Consider the following 7,749-nt stretch of genomic DNA (forward strand, 5'->3'; position numbering starts at 1 on the left):
CACACATGCACATAGACATACACACAGAGACACACACGATACATACAGACACAAACGCAGACACACACACACATGTACAGACACATACACACACAGAGATACACACATGCACAGACACAGACATACACACAGACACACAAGATACATACACACACATACATACACACACAGAGACATACACACACAGAGACAACACATGCACAGACACAGACATACACACAGACACACAAGATACATACACACACATACATACACACACAGAGACACACACAGACACAGAGACACACACAGACACACACAGAAATACACACATGCACAGACACACACCAGACACATACACACACACAGAGACACACATGCACAGACACAGACATACACACAGACACACACGATACATACACACACACATACACACACATGCACAGACACAGACATACACACAGACACACACGATACATACACACACACATACACACACAGAGACACACATGCACAGACACGCACACACAGAGACACATACATACACACACATGCACAGACACAGACATACACACACATTCAGACACATACAGACACACACATACATACACACACAGAGATACACACATGCACAGACACGCACCAGACACATACACACACAGTGACACACACATGCACAGACACAGACATACACACAGAGACACACACATACATACAGACACACACATACATACACACACAAACACAGAGACACACACAGACACAGACACACACACACACACCCAGACACACACAGACACATACATAGATACAGACATATACACAGAGACACAGACACACACATGCAGATACACACAGAGAGACACACACACATACACACACCCAGACACACAGAGACACATGCACACACACACAGACACATATGCAGAGACACACACATGCATAGACACACACAGTCACAGAGATACACAGACACATACACATGCAGAGACACACACATGCAGAGACACACACATGCAGAGACACACAAGATATACACACATGCAGACACAGACACACACATGCAGAGACACACGCACACACAGAGACACACAGACACACACAGACTCACACATGCAGAGACCCACACAGACATATATAGACACACACACAAATACACACAGAGATACACACAGAGACACAGACACATGCGCACACACACAGGCATACACGATATCTGTAGCCCATCTGAAATGCAGGGACAGGGAGGGAGGAAGGGGCCCCCTTGGGACAAGGTAGTGTCATAGATCACATGACAAGGACAAGGTCACTTTCGCCCTGTGAGAAGTAAGTCCCCACTGCTGAGAGAACAGAAGGCAGAGGGGAAGCAAAGCCAGCGGGGCTCGTGGCTCTCTGGGTGTTGGCAGGATGCCCAGCTGGGAGACCACTCGTCCCCAAGCACCCTGGAGGGACTGGCGGGCTTGTTTCCTGGAGTGGCCGTGACAGCAGGGACTAACCAGGGTTGACTGCTCCTTCAGCTGCCTTGAGGACACTGACGTCCCCTCTGGCTGGAATCCAGGGAGCCGCACCTGCTGCTGTGCCCACGTGGGTGCACGTCCTTGCCCATCTCTGACAGCGCCCTGCCCATGCCTCTGCCCCGAACCTCAGACTCTGGCGGTGGGAGATGTCTCGCTCTGAAGGCTGCGCGGAGACCTACACATGGGGGTGCCATATGGTGAGATCCCTCCATCCGTGATGGTCTTGGGGTGGGGCCACAAGGGCACCAGCCGTCGCTGTTCGCAGGGAGGAGAGCCACAGCGGAGCTTCTTGCTGGCACAGCCTGGGGAGACTCTGGCCCAGCACCAGGAGGGAGAACAGGTGGGAAGGAAAGGCCGACAGGCACAGCCCAGAGACCCTGGAACCTCAAGGCCAAGGTCTCACAGTCCTGCTGACCTGATGGGGTCCCCAGGCCGGCGCTCAGCCCAGGCCCTGCAGAGGGCAGTGAGAAACGCAGCGGCCACCTGCTGCTCTCACGCCGAGGCTGTCCCGGGGCCGGGGTCCACGGAGTGCCCACAGCCGGTTCCCCCAGACTTTGCTGATCCCCCTGATTCCTGCAATGCTGGGGACGTCTCTCAGGGGCCTCCCAGCAAGACGGAGAAGCAGAGGGGTCAGGGAACAATCGCACACACACAGGTCCTCCCGGCTTCACGCAGAGCTGTAGACCCCAGGTGACAGGTCAGGTGCCTGGAAGGAGCAGGTGCCAACATCTCGGCCCTCAGCTGGCCACAGAGAAGCCAGGACGGCCACAGTCTGCAATCCGTGTGGTGAACTTGTTCTAGGTAATAAAAGACCGATTACAGAGAAAAGAAAAAATAACCCTTTGAAGGGTGGGCGTCCGGTGCAGCGGTGAACAGGTGGCCTAGGACACACACATCCCATAGTGAGCGCCCAAGTTCGAGCCTCGCCCTGATTCCAATCCCAGCTTCCTGACCATGCACTCCCTGGGGGGCAGTGGCGATGACTCAAGTGCTCATGTCCCTGCCACCCACGAGGGAGACCTGGGTTGAGTTCTGGCCTCCTGGCTTTGGCATGGCCCAGCCTCTGCTATTGTGGACATTTGGGGAGTGAACTAGATAATGGAAGATCTCTGTCTCTGTCTTTCAAATAAATCAAAATAAATTTAAAGGGGCCAGGATTGTGGTGCACCAGGTGAAACCACTGCTCACACGCCAGCATCCCATAACCACGTGCTGATTCAAGTCCCAGCTGCTCTACTTCCGATCCAGCATCTTGCTAGTGCTCCTGGGAAAGCAGCAGATGATGGCCCTAGTACCCAAGCCCCTGTCACCATGTGGGAGACCTGGATGGAGGTCCCGGATCCTGGCTTTGGGCTGGCCCGGCCCCTGCCATTGCAGCTGTTTGGGGAGTGAATCAGCAGACGGAAGAGCTCTTGCTCTCTCTCTCTCTCTCTCTCTCCCCCTTTCTCTCTATCACTCTACGTTTCAAATAAATAAATGCATAAATTTTTAATAATTTTTTGTAAAGATTTATTTATTTTATTTGAAAATCAGAGTTACACAAAAAGAGGAGAGGCAGAGAGAGAGAGGTCTTCCAACCGATGGTTCACTCCCCAATAGGCCGCAATGGCCGGAGCTGAGCACATCCAAAGCCAGAAGCCAGGAGCTTCTTCTGGGTCTCCAACACGGATGCCGGGGCCCAAGCACTTGAGCCATCTTCTACTGCTTTCCCAGGCCATAGCAGAGAGCTGGATTGGAAGTGGAGCAGCCAGGTCTCGAGCCGGCGCCCATATGGGATGCTGGCTCTTCAGGCCAGGGCGTTAACACTGCGTCACAGTGCCAGTCATGATACATACATGTTTTAGATTAATTTAAAAATTTAATAATATTTTTCAAATTTTGATTTCTTTTTTTTTTTTTTTTTTGACAGGCAGAGTGGACAGTGAGAGAGAGAGACAGAGAGAAAGGTCTTCCTTTTTGCCATTGGTTCACCCTCCAATGGCCGCCGCAGCCGGCACGCTGCGGCCGGCGCACCGCGCTGATCCGATGGCAGGAGCCAGGTGCTTCTCCTGGTCTCCCATGGGGTGCAGGGCCCAAGTACTTGGGCCATCCTCCACTGCACTCCCTGGCCACAGCAGAGAGCTGGCCTGGAAGAGGGGCAACCGGGACAGAATCCGGCGCCCTGACCGGGACTAGAACCTGGTGTGCCAGTGCCGCAAGACGGAGGCTTAGCCTAGTGAGCTGCGGGGCCGGCCTCAAATTTTGATTTCTGACACTAACAAAATGTCTCTCCATGGCCAGCGCCGTGGCTCACTAGGCTAATCCCCTGCCTACAGCGCCGGCACCCTGGGTTCTAGTCCCTGTTGGGCGCCGGATTCTGTCCCAGTTGCCCCTCTTCCAGTCCAACTCTCTGCTGTGGCCAGGGAGTGCAGTGCAGGATGGCCCAAGTGCTTGGGCCCTGCACCCCATGGGATACCAGGAGGAAGCACCTGGCTCCTGGCTTCGGATCAGCGTGGTGTGCCAGCCGCAGTGGCCACTTGGGGGGTGAACCAACGGAAAAGGAAGACCTTTCTCTCTGTCTCTCTCCCTCTCACTGTCCACTCTGCCTGTCAAAAAAAATTTTTTAAATGTCTCTCCTACTCAGATGAAAGATTAATACAAGTATATTTCAAAATGTTCATGGAAATGGAATTGAAAGCTGATATGTGTCCTCCATAAACAGTTTGAAGGTCCCTCAGCATAATGAATATCACAGCTCCCTGAGCCCTTACTCTCTGCCAGGCATACTTTTCACTTACTAATATTTGTTAAGATTTTATTACTTATTTGAGAGGTAGAGACACAGAGAGGGACAGAGACAGAGACAGAGAGAGGGAGAGAGGTCTTTCATCTGCTGGTTCACTCCCCAAATGGCCGCAACAGCAGGAGATGAGCTGAGCTAATCTGAAACCAGGAGCCAGGAGCCAGAAGCTTCTTCCTGGTCTCCCATGTGGGCACAGGAGCCCAAGCACTTGGGCCATCTTCTACTGCTTTCCCAGGCCACAGCGGAGAGCTGGATGGCAAGAGGAGCAGCTGGGACTAGAACCAGCGCCCTTAGGGGATGCCGGCACTGCAGGTGGAGGATTAACCTACTTTTACTCATTTTCCTACTTTTACCTCATTTACAAATTTGATCCAGGTAGAAAGAAGGGAACCCAGTGCAATAAACACGCTCCTTAACCCCCTTCTACAAAGGAGAAAATTAAAGCACAGGGATCACTTCCGTTGCCCAGATCACAGAGCCAGTAAGTAAAAGACTCGGCTTCGGACCCAGACAGGCAAGCAGGGGCAACCGTGTGTTAAGTCAAGAAGGAGCATGACCTACACTGCGTCCAAAGGAGTTACCTGTTTCATGGCCCTTCTTGGCTCTGTCCGGAACATCACTCCACAGGCTCTTGCTCGCTGGATCCTGGTTTGATTGGCTGAAAGGGATGTCAGACCCAGAGGTCCAAGTTTGAATTCTCGCGGGAAACAGGAAGTGACACACAGGAAGTTTGGCACAGGAAGTGGCACTGGCATGGCTGTGTCCTACCCGCTGGCCAGATGAAGCAGAAAGTGGATGCAAATAAGACCTTGCTTCCCTCCCTCGGGCACCAGATTGTGGGAATGCAGTTCCTAATTTGCTGTCCCTCACTCCCAAGACAAGTACTCCAGGTCCTCGGAGCCCAGCTGTTGCCACATGACAACCGCAGCCATCAAGTCGATTCCTGTTTCTGCCCATGTCTTCAGGACCGGGGGTCTTTAGCAAGGTCGTTGGCTGGGAGCATGGCCTTGTGGAGGTTCAGCACACAACCCCCAATTTCGGAATGAAGAGGAACTGTGGCTCAAACTCTGAAAGCTCTCAGAGGTGCAAATGGCGCCGTGAGCCACGCGGTTAAGCCACGCGGGATCTCCTTGTTTCTGTGAGCCCGAGCCAGCTTGTCGCAGACACACAGAGGTCTAACGTCGGCCACATTTTCTGGTTCCCTTCCCCTGCACAGAGGGAGGCTCTAGACCGGGAAGGGGAGCTGGGCTGGTCTTCATGCTCGGGGACACCCCACATACCTCCAACTTCCAGGTCCTGATGTCTTCCAAGCCCTGTGGCTCCCAGAGCGCCTCCCCTAGAACCGTGCACCTTGCTGAACCCTGGGGAGAAACCACATTTCCCAGCAGTCCCCGGAAAGCCTCCTCCCAAAATGGGATCGCTCCCCTCTTACAAGCAAAGCATCTGACCACTCCCCGTCTTGGACATGACACCCTAATTGCTGCATAGGTTTAGTCTTTTTTAAAAAAAAAAAAAAAGATTTTTTTATTTATTTGAAAGTCAGAGTTACACAGAGAGAGGAGAGGCAGAGACAAAGAGAGAGAAGTCTTCCATCCTATGGTTCACTCTCCAATTGGCTGCAATGGCCAGAGCTACACCCATCTGAAGCCAGGAGCCAGGAGCTTCTTCCAGGTCTCCTACGTGGGTGCAGGGGCCCAAGGACTTGGACCATCTTCTACTGCTTTCCCAGGTCATAGCAGAGAGCTGGATCCGAAGTGGAGCAGCCAGGACTTGAACCGGCACCCATATGGGATGCCGGCGCTTTAGGCCAGGGTGTTAACCCATTGTGCCACAGCACCGGCCCCGGGTTTAGCCATTTGAAACCAAAGGCCTCTGACGTCTCCCAGAGGATGCTACTTTCAGGTCAGCCACCACGGCCCTCGGTGGAAGCATTTGTGTTAGGTAGGAGGATAGAAATTAGCCTCTGCGTGTGAGAGAGGGGCCTAAGGATGTGCCTGGGAAGCAGCCCAGGATTCTACACTACGGAGTCCTGCCCAGAGCGCAAGTACTCCACAGGCGGCCCAGCCTCCCCCTGCACCCCGGGGGCATCCTCTCTGCCCAGGGCCATGTGGGATACCCAGTCTGGTAACAATGGGCAATAAGCCCTGGGAAGAGTTTTCCTTACTACACACCCAGCAAACCCTTTGTCCAGGAGAAGAGGGAGAGAGGAACTGGACCCCACTCCCTGACCTGAAAGCAAATCGCAATCAGCCCTTCCTGAGGGGCTACCTGGCTGGCCAGGTCAGTCGCTCTCAGCTCCCACCTTGCCGAGATGCTCACCTTCTCATTATGTTAGAGGGAAAACCTACACAAATGCTTTATTCTGGAAAAATGCCCGAGATGACTACAAAGTGCTAGCTTGCTCCCCCCTGCCCCCCCAGCAAGAGGCTGTGGAGGTGGGAAGCCGTCCAGCAGAGGGCGCCCCCGAGAAAGGAGTTACCATCGTACTGGGCTCGCCCAGGTGCAGCTGGGAGGGCTGGAGGCGACGAGGGAGGAAGGGGCAGGTGACTAGCCTCCTGGGGGGTGCCCCCCGATTTATGGGGTGACATCCGCTAGGCTTTCCCGGCAGGAAATGGTCTGTTTACCAGCGCCTTCCCTGCCACACACCTGCACAAGCCGGTTGATAGATTTTGAAAGAATTCGCTAGAATGAAGTTTCTGTGCTTTCCTTTGGATAGTTGCTTAGCGATTGGCTTTGTGCTTTTTGATTGAAAAAAGGGCTTAAAATGAACAGGACCTTAGATTTCAGTATTTCCTTCTCTCTCTCTCTCTCTCTCTCTCTCACACACACACACACACACACACACACACACCCCTCTTGTGACTCATAAGTGAGAAGCGGGTGAGGCTCCCACAGGAGACGTGGGGCAGCTTTTTGAAAAGCCCTCCACGCCTCGGCTAGTCTGTTGAACTCACTGGTCACTCCCTCTCGGGCTTCTCTGCTCTCTCCTTCCTCTCCTCTCCTCGCAGACGGCCCAGCTGCAGAGCACTGCCCGTTCTAACGTCACTTGTCTCAAGCTGGGACTTCCTGCTGAAGACAGGTGCGGTTGGTGTCCCTTGGTTCTTAGCCTCCCTCGGTGTAGCGAGGCCCCTCTGAAGGTCCTCCCTCTCCCTAAGTGCATGGAACCTGCCAATGCAGCCAGTGGCACCCGGCCCCAAACTGGGGCTGGGGTATCAGATTTCAGGGTGCAAATCCTTGGCCCCATCTTCAGCTTCTTACCGTCAAGTAACGGATGATTATTTAAGCTTTGTACGTGCTGTCCTTTTCAAAATGTTCGTGGAGACGGCTGGAATACAGGTTCCTGTCTTGGTGCAAGAAAGAGTTCCTGCGCAAGACAGGAGCAGTGGTGAGCAAGGTAGCAAGGCTTAGCTGGCACCGTCGAATGGTGGCCAGCAGGGAGAACAGAGGAGAGTTTTGCTCCAGTGGCTTCCA

The sequence above is a fragment of the Oryctolagus cuniculus genome, chromosome 4 (assembly GCF_964237555.1).
Source record: "Oryctolagus cuniculus chromosome 4, mOryCun1.1, whole genome shotgun sequence".
NCBI lineage: Eukaryota > Metazoa > Chordata > Mammalia > Lagomorpha > Leporidae > Oryctolagus > Oryctolagus cuniculus.